At 43.7% G+C, this 22,088-nt stretch overlaps 1 protein-coding gene and 1 long non-coding RNA gene across 6 annotated transcripts in view; one reads left to right on the top strand and one right to left on the bottom strand.

The window, feature by feature from the left end:
* The window catches only part of Thsd4 (thrombospondin type 1 domain containing 4), a 537,636-nt gene that overhangs the window by 254,955 nt on the left and 260,593 nt on the right, over positions 1 to 22,088 (top strand). The gene's annotated exons all lie outside the window — the stretch shown is intronic.
* The window catches only part of LOC134475652 (uncharacterized), a 33,181-nt gene continuing 26,568 nt past the window's right edge, over positions 15,476 to 22,088 (bottom strand). For all 3 annotated transcript variants that reach the window (XR_010046822.1, XR_010046824.1, XR_010046823.1), the window contains 3 exons: positions 19,711 to 20,006; positions 16,989 to 17,100; positions 15,476 to 16,704 (listed from right to left, as the gene is read on the bottom strand). This is a non-coding gene — a long non-coding RNA (uncharacterized LOC134475652). The remainder of the gene's footprint in view (positions 16,705 to 16,988; positions 17,101 to 19,710; positions 20,007 to 22,088) is intronic.

The raw sequence follows: 22,088 nt of genomic DNA, 5'->3' as shown, positions 1-22,088 counted from the left end.
TACCTGAGGTGTGTGAAATGCCCTTGAAGAGCCAAACCCAGACAGGGTTAGGATGTGACAGAGAAGGAAGGCAGCATGGTGAGATGTTCACTGGAGATGGAGGCATGTCTTGGCTTCCAATTTTTCATCCTTTAGAAAAACCTGGTCTTCAGAAATTCTTCTGGCCCCAGAGTCCTCAGATATGAACCAGAGTTCTGTCAGAGTTCTATCATCTCCACATCCAGTTGGTTCTGCTACTAAATGTCACTGAGTCTAAAATGATGGAACATACAGCAATCTGGTATTCTCTTTCAAGTCTCAGATCAACTGTGTTCATTTCCTGAATTACGTGGTCCAGGCGGAGGGGTAGTATAATGGTTAGAAACACACACTCTGGAATCCAACTGCTGGGCACCAGTTTTGTCTTCTACAGACTTGCTGTGTGACCTTGTCAGAGTTGGCTCACTCTGTGACTCTGCACTCGATTCTCTACTCCATGAGGAGGAGGAGAACAGTTACCTCTGTGTTGTGATGAAGAATCACAACTCTTCTACGGGATTGAGCATGCAGCCAGCATACTGGCACTCATTAATATCATCCCTGTCTGTGCCCACATATATCCCATGAGATTTGAGTTTTCCATGCAGAAATTTTGCCGTGTGTGTGTGTCTGTGTGTGTGTGTGTGTGTGTCTGTGTGTGGCAGATGATAGATTCACATAGTCTTTTGAGACAGCACACTTTCATGGTGCGATTTGAATCCTGGGGTACAAGAGGATATGGATTCTGACTTAGCTCCTTCTCTCACAAGCCCTACATGATGCTGATGCCGCTGGTCTGTGGACTTTGAGAAGCAAGGTTTCAAAGGAGGGATGCTTGGATTAAAGTACAGTTGACAAAGAGCCAGATATGTTAACTCAGGCTGGTGGGGTGATGAAATGTGATCTCTTTCCGAGGGAAATGCAGTGTGTGTTTTTAGTGGTGTAGTCAGGGTCTCTTGCGTGGATGATGGAAAAGAAAAACACTAATAAGGACACAAGTATGGATTCCTACCAATTGATGAGAACCATTCAAACTATAGGGCAGCACAGTTTACAGATAACAATTGGTAAAGGGCTGACATGAGCATTTTCTAGGACACAAGTATCTTAATAGGAATTTGATGTTACAAGGGTCTTTGTGAGACACTTCATATTTATTTGTTCTCTGTGCTTTTGCCTGGAATTCCCTCACTGAAGTCGCTGGAGCCACCGACTACCCTGTCCTCTCTATAACTGCTGTTTAAATAATCAGAAGTATTTTTGCCTCCTGGGCTGAAGTCCTGTTCTCATAGTGGTTTTCAAAGGGTAAAACATCCTTCTCTAAATGTTTGATCATGATCCCAGAACCAAACTGATGCCTCTGCCTCCCTGAGCTGTGGCCGAGAAAGCTGTCACTCCCAGACGGAGCACCCTAGGATACGCTTCAGCCTCTGCTCTGGCCCCCCAAGGCCTCCTAAGCCAGGTGCAGTGGAACAGTCAGTGAAGTGAACAGGAGGTGAGAGCGATAGTAAGACCATGAGCAGCTGGGAGAGTGGTGCACTGCCCGCACCGAGGCAAACGAAGGCCCCAGCACAGCTGGAGCCAACTTAGTGCACCGCTCTGTTTCTAGGTACAGCCTGGCTGTGGCTGGCGTTCCCCAAACTAGGAGTTGGAAGAGGGTGACCTCTGATCTCCAATCTCTCAGTGCTGGGTACAACAACTTACTTGACAAGGACTGAAGCCTCCCAACTGAGTATAGCCAGGCCTTGAAAATAAAGGACCACCAAACTCCCACCATACCTTTCCTGAGTGAGAGGATGTATGGGAGGACACAGAGGTTTATCTCACATCAGTGGGAACATCTGGCCCATCTTCAGAGAGGTCCAGGAGACAGTCCCAGTCTGATTGCCATTTATGGGAATGGAATAGCATTTAGGGTAATTAACAGCACAATCATAATTTCTATTCCCAAGCAGCGCATTAACTGTGCTGTGATTTATTTTTTTGCTTGATCTTAACTTTAAACTTCGCCTTTAAAAAAATACTGTATTTTTCATTTGATGTACATATTTAATTACTTTGGTGCACAGTTCAATAAAAATAGATGAAATGTTGATTTGAAGGTATAGTGGGCATTTGAAAGAACAAGGTCATATCAGGTAACGGAGTTAAGTTGGGGTGGGGGGGAGGGAACCTTAGCTTCCCGGACACCAAGATTTTAAAAACCTCAGGCTTCCAGACTTGAAGGACCTCAAAAGAGCCAGGATCACACCAAGCCCTTCCCCTTTCTCTACTGTGGGGAGGAAAGGCAGTCTTTGGTCTTGAAGGAATGGTCCTTCAGTAGATGCTTTGTGAAAAATAAGCTACTTCACATCAGAGAGGGGGAAAGTTGGAGCAGCTACAAGCAAGCTAGGAGGAGCCACTTCTGAGGCTTCATGGTGCGCCAAGCACTGTGCTATGGGCTTTCCGTGCAGAGGATTTCACTCACAAGTTTGTTTTCACAGTGGCCCCGCTAGATAGGAATTATTAGTCCCTGTTTCCAGGAAACTGTTGTGAAGATTAGTGAGACACCCAAACTGAGGACCACAGAGGCGCTCACTGTTACCACTGGCTTTTGAGGCTGAACTTAACCAGAACAGAAAAAGTAGTGTAGTTGCTCAACAGGAGAGCCCTTGCCTCGCAGGCATGAGTTCCTGGGTTCAATCCCAGTCCCATCAGTAAGAAAGTAGTGTATATGTAACAGGGGAAAAATGTGTTTCTCTCCTTTTCTGAGTTCACCTACCTTAGGTCGTCTTTCCAAAATGATTGTCTTTTCAAAGCACAAATCAGGATATGCCTGTCTTTCAGTTAAATTCCATCCACGGCTCGCCACCACGTGTAAAATAAAGTCCAGGCTTCCTGGCCCTGGTGCTGGCTGGACCAGGACCCAGCAGCCTCCATTCGGAGCCTTTTCTGAAACACACACGCTTGCCTATTGCCCTGCAGTACCATTTTCTGTCTGCTTTTTGCTTTAGCAAAAGGCCCGCCATTTGAATAGGTGCTTACGATTAATGTGGAAATGAAGTAAGGTACTTTGTGAATTAAAACGTTAGAGCTCAACAAGTGGAATTAATCTCAAATTCAATGTAGAGTTTTCTCATTTGGGGCTTGGTATGGGCAGTTGGGTGCAGGTAAAGCAAGGAGAGAAAACCCTAGGCCTTGGAAGACAACTCCAGACACCTCTCCACCTTCCGGTCTCCCTCATCTTTCCAGTGTTTCCTGTGGCTCACCATGAATGCCTTGCATTCCTTCAGTGTTAGTAGCAGAAGAATCTAGAAAAGTGTGAGCCTGAGTGCTGTCACTGTCCTCCCACCAGAGGGAAGGAAGCCCCTCTGCCCCTACCTGCCCTGGCCAGTTGTCACCTTGCACCATAGGCCAGGCACTTCCTGGGGCCTCGCCAGCCACCCACACTGAGTAGGGACTGGGACATCTCCTCCCTGAGCTGGGATACCATGTAGCTTCCTCTGGGATGCATCTCTAGTTTCATATTTCATATTTCAATAAATTAAAGCAAAGTAACTGCTTCCAAATGTTCAGAGATGACGTCTGGGCCACTGTGCTGCCCTCACTTGGGAAAGCTGACATCATAGATGTGTGAGTGTGTGCATGTGTGTGCACGTGTGCATGCGTGTTCGGATGCCAAATTTTCATCGTCCTTCTTTATAAACACTGGTGTGCTTTCCTGAACCAAACAAGTGGTCCTTGCTCATTTCTCTGCCTATTTCCTCTCAACTGCCTTTCACTTTTTTCTTTTTTGCTTACCAACTCTCTTTCCTTGACTTTGCTTAGAATTACTTTTACTCAGAGAACTGAGAGAATAATTGCATTGAGTAAATTGTTCTTTGCTCAGAGCTACATGGAGTCAGCCTTGAAGTAGGGTGAGAGCTTTAAATTCACACTTATGCACCCTCTTTGGATTCTCTCATTCCCGCCTGATGAAAACTACGCTCTCAAAGTACTTTCCACCATGACACTTAGAAATAATAGACATAATGATTAATCTAGCACGTAGCTGCCCACTGCCATACACTGGGCTCAGCACTAAAACAGTGGAAAGGGTTGACACAGCCCCTCCTTATGTTGGGCTTTATTGTTGCAGTACTGGTATTAAACCTAGGGAGTGTTGAGCTGTATCTCTAGTTCTTTTAATTTTTGTTCTGAGACAGTATCTTGCCAAGTTGCCCAGGCTGGGCTTGAACTTGCAGTACTCTTGCCTTAATGTCCCCAGTAGCTGGGATTACAGGAAGGTACCTCCACAGCTGGCAAAAATTACTGACTTGGATGGACACTGTGCCGGGAGCACAGTGCTGAAACAGGGAATAATAGTGGGAGGAACATGTTAGGGCCTTGGAGCAGGGCTGGATCTAGATGACAAGTGGAGGAAGCACTGTTGGCCCAAGGTCCTGTGGAGTGGAGAGGGGCATGTCAGGGCTCCAGCCCAGGGCCTAGCATACAACAGGCACTCAGGGCCCAGCAGATGTCAAGGTGACCATTTTTCCCGTGCTTACTGCCATGGGTCAGTCTGGTCTCCTGATAGAGCCATTACTGGGCTCCTCCATGGAGCCACACTGTTCCTGATCACAGGCCAGCCTTGGTGACAGGAAGCCCCTGTTGCATCTTTCTGTAGGCTGAAGACTCCCCCGTAAACTGATGATATAATGAGAGGAGTGGAGGCTTTGGGATTGGTCAGGAGGTCCAAAATTAGAACAGACGAGAGAGTCCATACCAGTCCTCCTGGTGGCCCCTATAATAGAGTGACAGAGAGGGTTGGGGGCCTGAGGGTCCTTGTCCCCTAAACTCCTGAAGGAGTAGATAGCATTCTCCAAAGGGAACTCAGAATGCTCTATCTGAATTGGACAGGGGTGGTGACTGACACTCGTACCCCAGAAAAGCAGGGAAGGAAACTTCAGCCCTGAAGGTCAGACAGATAATCCACCCTACCCCACCCAGGCACCCTTCCCCCTAAACCAGGCACTGGCTGGTACTGAGTATGACTTGCAGAACTGTGCAGCACCCCTTGCTTACCAACACAGCTTTCCAGGTACTGTTCCCAAGATAAGAAATAACATTTGTGGGGTACGAAAAGCTGTCTATGTATGGATAACCCGTGCAGTCTGTGTTAGACCATTGGATGATTCCTGCACATGCTTGCTGAACCAGCTCAGGTTCATTGCTAGAACATGGGTATCGAATTGGGCTTTATTATATTGACACATTCTGCTTAGCCTAGTGATGACTCCAGTCGAGTCTGGATGACTAAGTGAAGATGGGAAAGAAGTATCCTTTATTCTAACAGCAGGTTTGAGCATCTTCCATAAATTCCAGCCAAAAGCTGGGCCCAAACAAGTAGGGAACCGGATTACTAACTAATACAGGTGGATGTACCTTGAGATCATAATGTTAAGTGAAATGAATCAGACACACAAACTTATGCATAATTAAAGAATCAAATAAAAGATGGACAGTGGGAAAAGGACCAAGAGATGGAGGGAGGAGGATGAGGAATGGAAAGGGAACATAAAGAGAATTAAGTTGCATTATGTACGTGTTCCAGCTCCCACACTAAATGTAATCATTATCTAGTGCAAACATGTAGCAATACAAATAAAGATGGGAGAGGCTGGGATACAGCTCAGCAGCACAGGTGCCTGCATGACGAGCACGAGGTCAAGAGTTTGATCCCTGATACCAAATAAATAAATAAAAATAAATAAGGGAAAACATCAGAAAGATAGAGGTTCTGTACATCCAGATACACATGAGTATTCAAAGACAAATATCCTGGACGAACTTTTAAATTTTGTAATTTTAATAGGTAGGAGATTTTCGTGATTCCAGTGTCAAAAGTATGACCCCGTCCCCATCTGCCCAGTTCCCCATGCCCCAGCAGGAAATAACCATGCTTGATAATTCCTTTCTTAAAACCCTCTTATGTGTGTACAAATCAATTCATACTGTGCTGTTTTTCCTTCTTTCTGATGTGTAGCGTGTTACATACCCTGCTTTGCACCCTGCTCTTCTTCCTTCACATAGCTTGGAGAGCTTTCTATTTTAGCATCTAAAGCTCACCCTGTCTCATTTCACCCTTGCACTGTGTGAATTCCCCATCACTCACATACCTCCAAGGGACATGCCTGTGCGTCCAGTCTCTTCCCACTGCCAGCAGTGCTGCAGTACACATCCACGCCTGCACGTAGGTCACTGCACAGGTGTTGGTCGGGTATAGTCTAGGGACGGAGCTCAGAGTACATATGGATTTGTGATTTTAATAGCTAATGGATGGCAAATTGCTCTCCAGAGTGGGAACAACTGTCAGGTAGGAACAACTCATCTTCTTACTGTATGAATGGGGAATGAATAGGGAAGTCTGTTAGCCAGTTTTGGCATATTTTTTTTTGCCAGTCTTGTGTACTTTTTATTCATATTTATCTTATTTTGAGCGTGTTTGAACATTTATTCATCTGTATAAAGAGCTATTCAGGCCCTAGACCAGGACAGGGTAAAGTGCCTTGGACACAAAACTGAGGGGGCCATCCTCTTTACATTTTGTCCTAGGCTCCTCACTCAGCTGCCCTGCACTAGTGCCAGCCTACACGGTGCCCACCCCACCTGGTGCGCTTACATTCCTTTTGTGTGATGTGTCTTCTTAAAAGCTTTCCACTTTGTTCTATGGAGTCATTAGTCTTTTCCTTCACCAGTAGGGTTTTTCATTCATCGAAAAAAATTGTGATATAAATAGCAGGATTTTGCTCTGTTTTGTTGTTTTGTTTCAGTCAGTTAAGTTTTTTATTTATGCCTTTGCTCAAGTGTTTATTTTGTTGTTGTTTTGTTTTGACATGCTGAAAATTAAATATTTCCTTCCCCCCTCTCTTTTTTTATTAGTGCCTGTTTGTAACACATAATAGTGATGTTCCTCTTGGGGAGCCTGCATATAACACAGTCCCTCTCCCATCTCCAAGAGTTCAGCTTGTAGGATTTTTTCCCATTGATTTTCCTTTATTTTGTTGATTTGTATTTTAGGTTCCTCACATAAGAGAAAACATACAGTATTTACCTTTATGCATCTGGCTTAGTTCTTCTAGCATGATGGTCTCAAATTCCTATCATTTTCCTGCAAATGACAGGGTTTCATTCTTCTTCATGATTGAGTAATATCCCATTGTATGTATATACCACACATTCTTTATCCATTCATCTGTTGATGGGCCTCTAGCCCATTTCCAGAGCCTGGTTGCTGTGAATTGTGCTGCTGTAAAATGGGTAGTAATGATCACTGAAGCATCTTTAATTCTCTTGGAAATATACTCATGCAAGGTATAGCTGGCATAGTGGTATTTTTATTTTTAGATTTTAAAGGAATCTCTATACTGATTTGTATAGTGACTGCAGTATTTTACATTCCTCCCCAAAATATGTTTCTTGTCCCTCTATCCTTGCCAGCATTGTCTTCTGAGTTCTTGATGATAGACATTCTGACGGAGTAAGTGGTCATCTCAAAGTAATTTTGACTTGCATTTCATTAAAGACTGAGTATGTTGAACCTTTTTCCTATACTTACTGGTCATCTGCACATCTTTTGATAAAGTCTATTCAGATAATTTTTGATTGAGTCTGTTATTTTGGAGAGGTGTGTGTGTGTGTGTTCTTTACTTAGAGAAGTCAGCAAAAACTTTTTACCATTCATTCAGCACATTGTCTCTGCCCTTTGTTGATGGTTTCTGTCATTGTGCTGCAGCTTTTTAATTTTGTATAATCCATGTGGTGATTCTTGATGTTTTCCTGTGTTATTGGAATTCTGCTCAGGAAGCTTTTGACTCTACCTGTGGCTTCAACTGTTTCTCTTGTGTCATTTTCCAGCAATTTCAAAGTGTGTTTTTATATCTAGGTCTTTGATCCACTTTGATTTGATCTAATTACTTATTGAGAGATAGGGATCTACTGTCAATCTCCTGCAAGTAAATAACCAGTTTTTCCAGCCTCATTTATTAAACAGGCTGTCTTTACTCCAGTGTATGTTTTTGGCCCTTAGCAAAAAATTGGATGGGGGTACTTTCACGTGGATGGTTCCATCTTCTATCCCATTGGTCCGCATGTTGTTTTGTGTCCCTCTCATATTATTTTTATTACTGTAGATTTGCAGTGTAACTTGAGTTCCAGCAGTCAATGCCTGTAGCTTTGCTACTTTTGCTCAGAACTGCTTTGGCTATTCTGTGTTTTTTCTGACTCGTATGAATTTCAGGAATTTTTTAGTTCTGTGAAGAATGTTTTGGTATTTTAATAGGGATTGCACTTAATCTATCGAATGCTTTTGGTGATATGGCCATGTTCATATTAGTTCCTGTGATCTAAAACAAGAGATGTCTTTTCATTTTCTAATGTCCTCTTCAATTTCTTTCCTCAGAGTTCTGCAACTTTTTTTTTTAAAGAGTTCTGTAACTCGTATTATAGAGGTCTTTCACCTGCTTGATTAGATTGTTTTCTTGGTATTTAGTTTTTTACCATGGGGATTGAGATTGTTTCTCTGGTTTCTTTCTTAGTGGTGGAATGCCATTCATTTTTGTGTTTTGAGTTTACATACTGCCATGTGGCTGAATTTATTGGATCTAAGAGTCTTCTGGTGGAGCTGTGTTGGGGTCTTTTATCTAAAACATTATATCCCCTTCAAATAAGGATAATTTAACTTCTTCTTTTTCTGTTCGTAGTCCTTTTATTTTTCTCTTGCCTGATTGCTGTGGCTAAAATTTCAAATGCTGTATTGAACTTCAAATGCTGTATTGAATTTCAAATGCTGTGATGAAGGCAGACATCCTTGTCTCATTGTTGATTTTAGAGGAAATGAGTTCAGTTTTTTCCTCATTCAGTGTGATATTGGTTATGGGCTTTTATTAGTTTAAAGTAAGATTCTTCTATGCCTATTTTCATCAAAGTTTTTTTTTATCATGAAGATATATTAGATTTTGTCAAAAGCCTTTTCCACATTTGTTGAGATGATCATATGCATTTTTTCCATGATTCTGTTTTCATAGCATATTACATTTCTTGACTTACGCGTACTGAACTATCTTTGCATCTCTGCAATGAAACCAGTTTGGTCATGGCATATGATCTTGTTAAGGAGTTGGTGAACCCTTTTGGAGGAATCCTATAAAGGACTTTTACATCCATATTTATCAAGAAGGTTAGTTTGTAGTTTTACTTATTTGGTATCAGGGTAATGCAGGCTTTTAAACTGATTTTGGAAGCTTTCCTTCCTTTTCTTTTACATAGAAAAATTTGAGGAGCATTGATATTAGTTATTTTCTAAAACTCTGATAAAATTCAGTGGTAAATCCATTGGGTCCTGGGCTTCTCCTGGTTGCTAGTGTTTTTATTCTCACATCAGTTTTATTGCTTATTAATTTGTTTAGGTCCTCTAATTTCAATGGGTCATTTGTGTGTAGGAATTCATCATTTCTTCTTGATTCTATTTATAGCAATATAACTTTTCAAAATAATTTCTAATATGGATTTCAATGGTATGTATTGTTATTTAACCTTCTTTTATCTCTTTATTAATTTGGGCATTCATCTTTTTCTATTGGTAAGTTTGGTAAAGGGTTCATCAATTTTGTTTATCTTTTCCAAGAACCAAATATTTGACTCATCAATCCTTTGTATGTTTTTATTGTTTTGGTTTCATTAATTTCCATTATGATCTTTATATTTATTTACTTCTACTGGCTTTGGAATTGGCTCGGTCTTATTGAATTTTTGGGATCACTCTGTTTGTTTTTTCTAATGTAGGTATGAATTTTCCTCCTAAAACTACTTACATCATGTCCCACAGAATCTGGTATTTTGTCTTTTCATTATCATTTGGCTCTAAGAATTTCTGAATTTCTCCTGATTTCTGGAGTGACCCATTGATTTTTCAAAAGTAAATTATTCAGTCTTCATGTTTCTATATAGTTTCTTTTCCTTTTTTCCCTTAGTATTCCATAGTGATTTGATAGAATACATGAGATTATTTTAAATTTCTTGTATTTATTGAGACTGGCTAATTATGTCCTAAGGTATATATTTTAATGAAAGTGCTGTGAACTCTTGAAAAGAAAGTGTGTTCTGCTGTTGTTGGATGAAATACTCTGCAGACATCTCTTAAGTCCATTTGATCAATAGTATAGTTTAAGCCTCGTGTTTTTTTGTTGATTTTTTTTTTTTATCTGATTGACCTATTGGTGAAAGTGGGATATTGAAGTCCTCTGTTATGATTGTATTTGTAGTTATCTGGTCTTTTCTGTGCCTGTGTTCATTTTATTAAATAGAGTGTGCCCCCATTTAGTGCATATATATTTACAATTGTTATGTCTTCTTGGTATATTGTTCCCTTTACCACTATGCAGCAGCTTTCTCTTCTAACCAGAAGCTTTTGTTTGAAGTCAGCTTTGTCAGATGTAAATTTAGCTACTCCTACTTGCTTTCAGGCTCCAGCTGCTTACAGTGTTATTTTCCAACCTTTCATTTTAAAGCTATATATATATCTTTCCAGATGAGATGTGTCTCTTGCAGGCAACATACAGATGGATCTTGCTTGTTTGTTTGGTTGGTTGTCTTTTTATCCAGTCTTCCAGTCTGCATCTTATATGTAATTGGAGAGTTAAAATGTTATTTTGAAAGATATGTATGTATTCCTGTCACTTTGTTCTTTTGTGTTTCATTCGCTTAACTGTGCTCCACTTTCTCATTACCTTTGACCTCATGGAATTTGTTGTGCTCACCATCTCTGCTTAGGATTCCCACAAGTGTTTTCTGTAATGCTGGTTTGGTGGTCATGAATTTCTTTAGTTTGTCCTTATCATGGAAAGTCTTTATTTCTCCTTTGATTCTGAAGGATAACCTTGCAAGGTATAATAATCTAGATTGGCAGTTACTTTCTTTCAGGTTTTTAAAAACTATTTCCAGCCCTTTTGGGCTTTCAGGTTTCTGTTGAGAAATCTGCTATTATTCTAATGGCTTTGCCCTTACAAATGATTTGATGCTTTTCTCTAACAGCTTTTAAAATGCTTTCTTCATTCTGAGTTCCTAACTATTTGACTGCGATGTGTTTTGGACAGGTTCTTTTCTGGTTCTGTCCATTTGGAATTCTAAATGTGGCCTTTACCTAAGTATCCATCTCACGCCTTTGGTTTGAGAATTTTTATGCACTAATTTCAGGGAATGGATTTTTTATGCCCTTAGTCTATTTTTAACACCTAATGATTCTTAAATTTGTTCTTTTAGCGTTGTCTAGCAGCTTTTGAATAATCTTTTCTTTGTTTCTAATCCTTTCTTTTTCATCATTACTAACTGAATGTTCTAGTATACTTTATCTTCAAGTCTTGATTTCCTTCTTCTGATTTATCCTGCCTATTGCTGAGACTTTCAGTTGAGTTTATTTGATTTATTGAGATTTTCATTTTCATGATTTCTGCTTAGGTCTTTTTCAGAATCTGTCTCTTTGCTGATGCAGTCTTTCATTGCCTACATTATCTTTCTTAATTCATTCAACTGGTTATTTGCATTTTCTTTAAGCTCACTGATGATTATAGTAACAATTAGTTCAGCTACTTTTTTTTCTTTTTTAATCTCATCAGTCTTTAAAATTCTTTTTCTAGGATTTCACTCACTGATGTATGTATGGGATCAGCTTTTGGAGAGTTTCCAACTTTTAGAGGCATCTTCTTGCCTTCTTTTGTCATGATTCTTATATTTTTGAAGTTTATTTCTTTAGTGTCTCTCTGTGGTGTGTGATTGGCTTTTGGAGTGACTCAAAGTGACTCTTCAAGGTACTAGTTTCAATCTCTTCTTGCTTTTATAGGAGAAACAATTACAAGTAATATCAGCATCCAAAGGTCCAACCATATATCAGCATATTTAAACTTGTTTAAAAAGCTCTCCACTCTAGGGCCAGGGATACAAGTCAGTGCCACAGCACCTACCTAGCAAGTGTGAGGTCGTGAGTTCAGTTCACAGTAGACAAACTAAAACTTAAAAAAGCAAAAAGTTCTTCACTATTTCACTAACCAAGGAAGGTAAAGAAATAATAATCATGTTAAAGAGGCAGGGAGAAAACAGAAAAAAAGAAAAAGGGAAAAAAGGAAAGAGGGCATAGAGGTTTGAATGGTTATTTGAGGAGAAGGAAAGAAGAAAGAATGAAAGAAGAAGAAAGATGGGAATATACGTGGAAAGAAAGATACAGGGAGATCAACTCCAGGTAACAAGCCAGCAAAAACATGAAGTTGAAGACCCATGTACCAGCCCTTATTGGGGGAGAACACGACAAAACAAGGGAGTACTACGAAAGCACAGGCAGAGACTAACACTCGCTCAGGTATATATGTATGCACTCTCCTCCGATATGCACAAACGTAAAGGGGAAAATAGGTTTTAATGATATTTACGTACAAGAAAAGAAGAGGGGAGGGAGGTAAGGTTTGAGAGAACATGAAAAGGGAAGGAGAAAAAGAGAGAGCTATAAATGGAAAGTGAGAAAGATACCGGAAGACAACATTTAACAAAGCCTGTGATCCAACCCTTGAGGCGAGGAGCATGATGTGACCGGATAAGACATAACAGAAGTGGGGAGGCATGCAGGGCCTGTGCTAGCCGTAGGGCCGTCGGTGCCCGTCTTCTTCTAGTGCTGCTGGGTTGACCCAGACTCAGAGCCCCTCCCCCTGCAAAGTCCCACCCTGAGCACCCACTGCTGTAATCAGACTGCTACTGCCTCGAAGTGCCTCTCTGCCCTGCCCAGATCTTTCCAGACCAGAGGGAGTTTGGTCTCCGGCAACCTGAAACTAAGATCTTTCTCTGGATCACATGACTTTAGTGGCACCATGGCATAGTCACTTTTTTCCTGAGCACGTGCTAACTCTTAGGGCGGGTAGGCACTTTGTTCCTATAGCGGGGTGGCTGTCATAGCTTGGAGTTCCAGAAAACACGGGATTTTTCTAAGCACAGGCAAAGATGCAGGATGCTTTCCCATCCTAATTCTGCCAGAACCCAGTTTGGTGCTTGTTCTCTCAGGGGACAGGGACTTCTGAAGTGACTTCCCAAGCAGACCCCAGCTGAGTCTGGAGAGAAGGGTGGGAATGACCACTCCACAGCCCTCTGTCCAGGAATGGCCAGTGCTCACAGCCCTGTGATCAGTTTTCCTTTTCTCCTTGCACAGGAGGGGAAGATGCCTCTCCCGACCCAGGCACAGCATGATGCTAGAGTTTGCTGGCTGAGTAAATTCACCTGTCTTTCTGAATACAGATAATCCTCCCGGAACAACCTACTTGTTAATGACTGTTGAGACTTATCACCAAACCGCGCTGCTCAGACTTGCAACCCATCTGTTTTTTGTTTTGTTTTTGGTACAGTTCTGTACATCCTGGTGATAGAGCCTCAGTGTCAGTACACCTTGTTTATACAGTACAGTAATTTTTCCTGATTGTGCTGTGTAGTATAGCGCTGTAGTTTCGTGTCCTGTTATACATCATAGTACTGCATGAGAGTTACACAAATAAAAGCAAAGTCATCAGCTTAGCATTTCCCTTGACTGTTTCTTTGTTCTGAAACTTAGGCGCATACTTCAATTCCTCATTGAGGGACCCATTCATCTAACGACCTCTTCGTGCAGGAAAAGAACTTGGTCATTAAATGAGGAATGTCTGTACCAGTATTTGGGATTGCCAGCTCTTTCCAGATGTAGTCTCACAGCTTCCTGCAGTTTCCTTGTCTCCTCGCAGAGCTGCCTACCTGTTGATTTGCACAGATACTCCAGAACAGTGATGGTGACCCTTGAGGAGCTTTCTGTGATACAGCCTGCTGTGGCACGCATGGCAGAGGTTCCCCACCAGGCTCTAGGGCAGCTTCTGAGTACAGGCCGCCTGTAGCCCACCATCTTCCCAAAATCTCTAACATTTTTTCTGATGGCGAATTTAGCAACTTTCTCTTTTATGATTCTGCATTTTGTGTCATGGAAAGGCCTTCTCGACTGTGAAATTATATATAAAATCTCTTGCTTTTCTTTTATAGTTCTGTGTGAGTTCATTTTTTATTTTACATTAATAATCCATTTGAACTTTATCCAAGTGTGTCCTCTGAGGTGTCGATTCGATTTAGCTTTTTTTCCACTCCTTTTTTTAATGGGCTATTCCAGATGCATGGATTTCATTCTGGCAGAGTCCTGCGCAATCGTGGAACATGCTTTGGCGTCACTTTTTTTTCAAGTGGCTGCCCAGCTCCGTTTTTACCATAACTGAGTGGTTGCTTATCATTTTGAGGTTCCCTCTTCACTACTGTAGTATATACAGAGTCCGCCGCCTCCCCTGAGATGTATACACACTTCAGCCATTCACCATACTGGGTTTCTACAAGCTGATGGCCCCCACTTTGCATACTTCTTACAAGTGTAGAAGCCAAAGGTGGCTTGTTTATATCTCATGCTATGTTGAGAAATTTAGTATTAAAATGTTTATGCGTTTTTCTTTTCCTGGTTATACTACTTTTTTGGTGGACTTTGTATATGTTTTGGGCTTCCTGTTATATTCCATTAGTCTAGCTGTCCATTAAATGTGCAGAACACGCATTTAGGGAGACAGAAAGCGCACTGGCGCGCAGGGTCACAAATGGTGAGCTTGCGCTTTGCCTGTGGCAGATGTACTCGGGACTCCACACGGAACCCTCTCTTTGTTTATCACCTGGAGAAGCCATTTGTGCTTAGGAGCCTTTGCAAGCTTTCATATTTACATCAGGCCGTTACTTGCTCAAGAAACAGAAATCTTCCATGACTTTGAAGGTCCAAATGGCAGAAGCAACAATTTCAAGACAAGCATTCCTGATGACAAAGGATCTCATGGACAGATGGGGGCAAGCATTTTTTTTTAAAATCAGAAGATTTACTTTTAAACAAAGAATAAAAATTTCAGCAGCTGTTTGCTTTTAGAACAAACCAGACTGGCGGTAGTGGCGATTCATAGCTCCCATGGGAGTTCTCTGTCAGTCGGTTTGTAAACAGTATCGCCCACAAGTTTTATTTTATTTTATTGTAGATCTTATCAGTTTTAAGTTTATCAACTCATCTCCTGATGATTTGACATTTACTGTTTTTCCTGCTCACTTATCTCACAGCAAAGTGCTACTACGTCAGTAAAGTGCTTAAAGTATTCTGGTTCTAGTTTCCGAACAGAGTGTGGGGAGAGTGACGAGAGAAGAGCTAATTTCTTTATGCTGCCTCTGGAGGAAGGAACAGAATCACCCACATTTAAAAGGATCAGATGGGGTGTGGTGGTGCACCTCCAGACATCCAGAGGTGGAGGCAGGAGGAGTGCCAGGAGTTCACAGCCAGCCTGGGCTACATAGTGGATTCAGGACCAGCCTGAACTACATAGAGAGACTGTCTCAAACAAATAATAAAAGGGTCAAATATGATCGGACATATAAAAAGATCTTGGATTCAAATACGTGCTTTTGAATACTGCTTCATTTTCTCAAAACTACTTGGCAAAACCTTCATGTATATTTGTCTCCCCTATAAGAGCTTTGATGAGTTTTTTGTAGGTTTTATCCTTGGGCTTCCAACCAGTTCCCAGAATGCTAGTCAAGTACTTCAGGCATACAATGTGAGTTTTCAAATACATGATCTAAATAAAATATACTTCCTCGGTTTCACTGGTACTTAATATGCCCTTGCTATTATTTCTCACCTGGGGAAAAATAAACATACATATATATATATATCCATCCCTCAGAGTGAGGCTGTGGATTATCCAGCATTTGTAATGGGAGTTTTTGCCTTGTGGTGCTGTTTCAGTCTTTATAGATTATGTAGCACAATAGCAGGTCAGTGTGAGACTTGCGATGGTTACCAAAAGGTTTTCTAAAGCTGGTGGATAGTGACATCTAGTGTTCACTACTGAAATTACATCTTTTTTAGTGGTGAATAAGAAAATAATTTATTGTGGGCAATAGACTAAATAAACCAAAATAAAATACATGGAAGTTGAGTAATGGGAACAAGAGCTGGGGGCAAATGTGAAGTAGGAGCATGATTCTTCCGTTTGACAATGCCAAGAATAAATAGCACCTTGGGGCAGACTTAGTTCCAAATTAGCTATTTTCGGTTAGTCCCCTTGGTCCCTTCCCAAAGCTGGCGTGAGTGTAAATGCCCAGCCATGTGACCCTGAGCAGGTCACATAATTGCTCTGAGACTCTGTCAACTGGAGATTCTGAGGCCCCTTCATGTATATTTGGGGGGATTAAATGAGACGCTGTCTCCCGTGTAAAAATCTGGACTCAGATGGATCTTGACATCAAGGGTTGCAGAGACAAATGCTGACCTGGGATCAGACCCGTTACGAGCAACAGGGGCCACCTGGCGATATGAACAGGAAATGCAAGTTGTACGAGGCTCAGGTGAAGGGAACCATGGGTTTTACAAGGCCCCGGGGTTGGAGAGGCCATTACTCCATGACTTGGGGCACCAGGCGTAGGAGACAGTAGCAGAAGGAAGCCTTCAGGGTCTCAGGCTAGAGTGCTTCATTGTAGACCTGTAAGAAGCTGGAGTGACCCTCAGTAGGGGTGACTCCTGCTGCCATGCACAGTTGGGGCTTCTTTGTTACGAATCTCAGTTTCCACTTCGGCAAAATGGGTCATCACAACTCTGACCTGCCAGGTAGTGAGAAAGAAAGGAGAAGATGCATGGCAGAGCCTTAAGGAACATGATGCCCAGCACAGTTTAGCAACAACAACCCTCATTACTGTCAAAGGAAGATGAAGGCAGACACACAAAACTCAGGTGTGTGCCTCTCTCCTCCCCCCTCCATTCCACCCACTGCATTCCCCAGAGATGCTCCTGTTCCTCTCTCACCCACCCAGGCTGCCTGTCCACTGTGCAGCCGAGCACTGTCAACCCCCACTTTTCCTCAGTCCCCTGGCCCTGTGACGCTTACCACTTCTACGAGGTGGTTCACATCTCCGGCCTGCCTCATGCCAAGGAGTCCTGCGGGAGAGACCATGGAGCTTGGGTGCTTGGGAGGCTGCTGCAGAATTGAGGAAGAGACCCTGGAGGGAGAGGGAGGAGACAGAACAGGACGTCATGGTGTCTGGGTGAACCGTTCTTATGATTTTTCCTTTAGTGTTAGAATCTTTCAAAATACAAAGTTGGAAGGAGAAAAAGGAGAGAGAGAGAGAGAGAGAGAGAGAGAGAGAGAGAGAGAGAGAGAGAGAAAGAATATGAATTCACAGCATGGCTCTGACACCTGTCACTGGCTCCTCTCCCTCTTCTGGTGTCCCTGCACTGCTCTGGTGCTCATCAGTTCTGTGACCAGAGGGGACGCTGTACCTGCTGCTTCTGCTGCTGGGAGGTCTCTTTGCCCCAGCGGGATCTGTCCCATCTCAGAGGAGAAATAGATCGTTCCCCTTAGTCATGAGAGCACTTCCCCAGGTTTGCCTTAGAAGCCACAGTGTACTTCTGAATTTGGTGCAAGGAGTGGCAGTGCTAACATTTGCGGAGAGGAAGGATCAAAGCAGCTCTTGGGTAATCACGTCAGTGCAGAGGCAAAAAAGCCTTGTGTGTGGCGTCGCTTCTAGCTCCCCCTGCCTGGCATTTTCAGGGCTGCATCATTTGAGACCTTTTTTTAAAAAAAATCCCTAGGCTGTGCTTTTTGAAAAGCCTAAAAAGTGCTTATTCACAACTGCTTCCTTTCTGGCTCCCTCTGCTTAAACTACTGAGCTATGCTGTGAGTCTGCATACAGTAAGCAAGTGTGATTTCAAAACTAAAGCAGAGGTGCGTAACAAATGCTCTTCTAATGCTTCTGCTTCATTTCATTACTTTTTGAGAAGAGCGAGCCTGAGGCAGATCCTGGAAGTAAAGACTTACTTGTCTCTAGGGTCCCTCCTGTTGTAAGAGTCTCACTTGAGGACCAGGTGCTGCCTGTGCTTGGATTGCCCCGGGCCAAAGGGGGCTATTTAAAAGATAGGAGATGTTTGGTCAACAAAACCCAATTTCTCCTGCCAGGCATAATGTCTGCAATCCCAAGACTCTGAGTGAGGCAGGAGGCTGAGGCAGGAGGATTGCTGTGAGCTTGAGGCCAGTGGAGCTCCATAGTGAGTTCAAGGCTAGCCTGTACTATATAATGAGACCCAAAAAATGCGAGATGAACTCGAGGTGGGTTGGGCAGGTAGAAGCAGGCTTACAGCTGAGCGCAACACTGACCAGCAGTGCAGAGAACAGATGTTTACATTGAATGCAGGTTTGGTTGGACTGGGTCACTGCTGGATCCCTTCCCATTTGTGATGCCGCAACCCCAGTGATGAAGAATGCAGCAGAAAATCTAAAGTGCCAAATGAACCCGGAGTGTCCCGGATTGCTGGAGTCTCCTCTGTGGGCATCAGTAACACAGCTGTCAGTGACCCAGTCACTCTTCAGAAGGCAGGGATGTGAGAGACTCACTGGGTCCGCTGGGTGCCAGCCTCGGTGCCCTGCGTACACGTGTATCTGATGGCTCCCAGCGCCTCAGACCAAATTCCCACTCCTTACCTCCACTTTCTTCCTTGCTTGGGTGCAAGCCTTTACTTCTCTTTTGTGTTTTGCACCAAGCGGCAGGCTTCTCCTTGCTGCTGTCCTTCTCAGTTGAGCTTTCGCATCACTGCCAGAGGGATTCTGAAGTAAAATCAGTCGGTGACCGCCCTGCTTCTGTGCCCACTCTGTACCGTGCCAGGTGGAAGTCCAGACTCCAGAGCGCAGTCCCCAGTGTGACCTGTGCCCGACCCCTGCCACTGTGTGCCGCTCTCCAGTGGTCTTGTCTCTGTCTTGATTCTCCCTGAAATGCCTCTTCCTTCCTGCACGTGTGGTACAGAGCTCTTCTTCCTGCCGGGCTCCACGTAGGTGTCGTGTCTTTCACACACTCTGACGTGTGGCTCCCTCTCCCTACGGTGCCCCCGTACAGGTGTCTCAGTCAGGATGCCTGCAACCCTTTATTGCCCTTTATGACTCACATACCTGCCCACCCAGGACACCCAGAAATGCCTGGACCTGGGGACCACCCTTGTTGTACTCACCTTTGACCCTCCACTGTGTGGCACAGGAGGTCAGCACACAATGCTTGCTCAGATATTGTCTGAATGAACCTGTTACTCAGCCAGCCACAGGTGGCTCTGGGACACCGCATTGTCCCTCTGGAGCTATGGGTATTGTGGGATCTGTTCATTCTGCATGAGGTCTTCCTGGATACCCTTGACCTCATGGCCACATAGGATGGGGCCATACTTCATCTACCTGATCCACAGGAGACTTTCTGTGTTCTCAGAGGGTCCTCCTGGTCATTTCAAATGGGGATAGCAAATAGCTGAGTAGGCTATTTGCTAAGCATTGGTTAAGGTCATTGTTTCAGCCAATTGAAAAGTGGTGACTTAACCAGAGTGATGATTTCACTAATTTCTCTTCAAGCATGAAGCATTAGACATAACAGAGGCTTTTCATGATACAGTGTTTCCACATCTGCCAAATGTAGGTTCAGCCAAGCTCAGTCGTGGGAATGAGTCCATACTTTAGCCCTTTACCAAGTGTCTGTGGGATGGCTCCACCTCAGCTCTAACAGGGACCTCGAGCCTGAGACAGTAAAACCCGTTCTCACCCTGGCCTCCCGATCCCCCAAAGAAAATAACTTCACCAGCATAGATGTTTTCTTCTCTGTCTTCATGAACAACACCCAGTTTGCCAGGCCAGAAGTGGTACTGTCAAGCCCTGTTCCTCCTTCCTTCCCCACTGCAGCCAGCGGTGCTGAGGCGTGAGCTGTCTTAGCATATGTGCCTGTCTGACGTCTGCTGGGTTCCATTACAGGTCTGGCGTGGCGAGGACTCTTCCCTCACAGACGTTATCAGGGCTGGTTAGGAGCCAGGGAAGCTGGATAACATGCCTGCAAAGGCTGGCGTCACCTCCAGCGGGTGGTGAGATTTCTTCACCAGCCTGAAACAAAGTATAGCAGCCCTTGAAAGTTGCCACATGAAAGTAGTATTGTGTCCTACATACGGGCCTCGTAAGACCTGGCATATATGGTGCCCCGTTCCCATGGCAGAGACCACGTGGGAAAGAACTAGGCCTAACTCAAGTCTAATCTTTGTAGCTAGCATTCAGCAGCAGCACTTTGAGTGCATATGACCGTACAGTAATAGAAATGAGATTTATTAACTTTTTTCTATCTTACATAAGGAAACCCAAAAAACAAACACAATAATTTCCTCATTCGCTAGAGATATTATTGCCCTGGGGATCTTGCTGGGGTTCTTCCTGCTTTTCTCTGCATGGATGATACAGAAAGACGCAGGGAACAAGGATTTTGCCCAGTGTGATCTGCAGTTACCGCTACTGACGTCTAGATGGCGCTCATACATTGAGTGAGAAATCGTTTCTCGCGCTATTAGCCCCCTGTTGGAAACCAACAAATTCTGGAATTGAGGTGGTGAAAAGTTAATATTGGTGGCTCTCAGGCGTGGCTGGTGGATGGATTGGTGGAAGGAGAGGTGGTGAAAACTGGGGACCACTGGAAACCACTGCAGTGATTACGTACAGATCCCCTTACCACTGTTCATGCTCCCAGTAAGCAGACCCAGGCAGATTGTCCTGCCTCAGTCTACCTACCAGGCTAGCAGGCACCCTCAGCACTGCCTGAGGCATCCAGGGACACCTGTCCCATTGGTCACGTACCCCAAGGTGGTCACCAGAGGAGACTCAGTGGCCGCATCAGGACTTTTGTGACTCTGATGGCTTAACGTGTTGAGTTAGTAATTAGAGGATTTGCTTTCAAATTATTCTTGAAAACATATATTATTGTCCGCCTCCACTTGTGTAAAACTCTTTTCTACTGACTGATCCAATTATCCAGAGGTACCCTAGGGACACTGCAGACCTTGGGAAGATCTGAGGTCCAATGGGACCAGAGACTCTTGGAGTCAGAGACTCAGGGTTCCAGTCTGAACTCTTGACATTTACTGCCGTGTGACCTTGGGCAGGTTCATCAGCCTCTCTGTGTCTCTGGAACATGGAGGTAATAATCACACCTACTTCACAGAGGCTTTGGGGAATTTGAATGAGCTGCATCTGTGTAAGGTGCTCAACACGGGTCCTGCTACACTGTGTCGGCGCTTACTGTGCCATCTCACCCGACATGAAAGTCACAGGAGTCAGTGATCTTAATCCCTTGACCCCGTTGCATGCAGACATTTTATAATCATTGTAACTTGAGCCATCAAAAGTGCTGGGACTAAAATGAGAAGTAAAACATTGAAAGTGAAACTGAGGTGCAGGTTAAAATAGCATTTTAGAAATAATACTTAACCGAGAGGAAGTTGGTCGGCACCCAAAATACAGAACCACTAACCCATGCAAAGCAGGACACTTTAACACCAATGTGTATTTGTGAGATTTACCAGCCTAAGTCTTTGTCTAGCTCTTGAGGCAGCTGTCTCTACAGATTCATAATAGGATTTGTAGGCACTTAGGAAAAAACCACTTAGGATTAAAAGTAGGAAAAGAAGCCATTCCCAGGTCACAGTCATCCAGCATGGACCCAGGTGGCCCTAAGTGAGACGTGATTCACAGGTCCAGATGGAGTCAAAAGCAGGAACAAAGAGAAAGGTCTGATGTTGGCCAGATAGCTGAATCCTGCAGCGGGTGTTTGAAAACTCCAGGGACGGCAGAGCTATTGCCAGTGTAGTTACTGAGTCTGGTGGCTGGACATCCACATGGCCACCTCTTCGCCAACCAGGTGGCACTGAATCCGAGAGGAAGGCTTTGCCTGGGACAGGAGTGGAGACTCATCCTGCGGGCACCCTATGATTGCAGCCCCCGGAGGATGGGCAGGCAGCTGAGGATACCTGTGGGCCTCGTTGTCACCCAGGAGAGCCCCCGGGGCCTTCCCATAGATGGTTGGAGGAGAGGAATACAGGGAAGGAACAGAAAGTGCTTTGAGCTGCGTCTCCACAGAGTCAAGTTCACAACCAGGTTTGATCGCTAAGAAGTTGCATGCCTCTGAGCATTGCTTTCCTCATC

Source organism: Cavia porcellus, unplaced genomic scaffold (assembly GCF_034190915.1).
Source record: "Cavia porcellus strain 051 isolate PalLab524CR breed Dunkin Hartley unplaced genomic scaffold, mCavPor4.1 scaffold_4, whole genome shotgun sequence".
Taxonomy (NCBI): Eukaryota; Metazoa; Chordata; class Mammalia; order Rodentia; family Caviidae; genus Cavia; species Cavia porcellus.
The sequence above is the reverse complement of the archived record's forward strand: the minus strand, read 5'-3'. Positions and strand labels throughout refer to the sequence as shown.